This window comes from Cinclus cinclus, unplaced genomic scaffold (genome assembly GCF_963662255.1).
Source record: "Cinclus cinclus unplaced genomic scaffold, bCinCin1.1 SCAFFOLD_40, whole genome shotgun sequence".
NCBI lineage: Eukaryota > Metazoa > Chordata > Aves > Passeriformes > Cinclidae > Cinclus > Cinclus cinclus.
In genome coordinates this window covers 1,748,905-1,750,534 of record NW_026912243.1, presented here as the reverse complement: position 1 = coordinate 1,750,534, position 1,630 = coordinate 1,748,905, and positions in this window count along the sequence as shown.

The following is a 1,630-nucleotide window of genomic DNA, read 5'->3' as shown; positions in this document are numbered from 1 at the left end:
CACCATAATGTGAGCAAATATTTCTTAGCATCAGTGCACTCCAAAGAAACCCAAGCCTGTATTTGGCAGCGTTTTAAATGAACTTGAATTGTCTTTGCTCACATATCAGCTGGACTGCTTTGCTCCCTTTTTGTCCTAGAGAGAATATTAGAACGATTTGCTCTTGACAGGATTCCTTGGATGGTCCCCAGACCTGGCTCCTCCCCACGCCTTGCCTGGGCTCTTAAGGCAGCCTGTTAGCAGGGCCTGACTTTGTCATCTGCCATACTGAGCAGAGCTGGAAGAGAGAGGAGCAGAGCCACGGTCAGATCACAGATCTGCAGGGACACAACAGGAGCCCTGTGCCAGGGCCATCCCAGCTCGCTCAAGCCATGTCCAGGAGGGAGCAGGGACCAACGCAATCAGCCCGAAGCTGCTGGCCAAGAATCCCCCATGTGCCCCTGAAATCTCTCTGTGCTCTGCCCACACTAAGCCCCACTCACACAGGGAGCAGAGCCCTCCACAGCCAGGGCAGGGATTGCGCTGCCAGCCCTGTGGCCACTCGCCCTCCTGGCCCCGCAGGGCTCAGCCCGGGCCCTTGCTGCATCCCGACGCCCAAGGGCACGGCTGTGAGAGGGTGGCAGCAGTCCCAAGTGAAATAGAGAAATTGAGACTTAAGAATCAAGCATTAAGAAAGGTTTGACTAAAAGGGGGACTGACAAAAATGTATTGATTGCTCTAATTTATGGTGCTTACAAGAACAGGAGATGAGCAAGGCTATAAGGTGGGGTTTAGGGCTCGAGTGTGCAAACAGGATGCAAGGACATTGACACCACAGGATAAGGGGGTCCTCAGACCCCTGAGACCAGTCTAACTGATATCCAAGTCTGGAAATTGACCAAAAGCAATAAAGAGAGAGCACGGGCAAGGAGGCAAGGTGGCAAAGTGAAAAGTTCAAACTGAGAGGATGACTATTTCCTTCATCCTGAAGACACACAAATGGCCACCAGAACAACCTTAAAGGAATAATGCAGAGTTGCAAAGAGGCGTGAAACTATTTTCCTTAGGAAGCAGGGATAGGCAATGAATATGCATTAGGCAAATGGTGTATTCCTAGCTTGTAGAGAATAAAAGGAGGGGTGCAGCTCTCGAAGGCGTTCATGTTTTTGGAGGAGCTATCCCCCATGCACCTCAATGCTGAATAACTATATACTTTCTCTTATCACTTATTTTTGTGGGTTATAGAGTGTTTTTCCTCACATTAGATTGGTGAGCCAGCCAGGACAGAGTCTGTCTGGCTGCGGGAGCAGCCGAGGAGCGGATTCCCTGGCGCACCCCAGGACCTTCCCTGGAGGGTCCCCGAACCTCGGCTCGCTCACTGCGGGGATAAACAACGCTGCTGGCATTGAGGATCAAACGGTATGTATTAAATATCAAGAACAAGGCTGCTAGTAAGTCGTCCAGAGATGTCTGGCACATAGCACAGTCCTGGTGGGCTTGCAAGCAGCCGGCCGAGGGGGCTGGAGACAGAGGGAGAGGGATCGAACGTGGCCGATAGCGCGGCCGATGGAGGCGTGTCACTGAGCTGATAGAGCAGCCCGCTGGCGACTCTGGGGGTGAGTGGAGTGAACCCTTGTTTTGCTGCAATTTT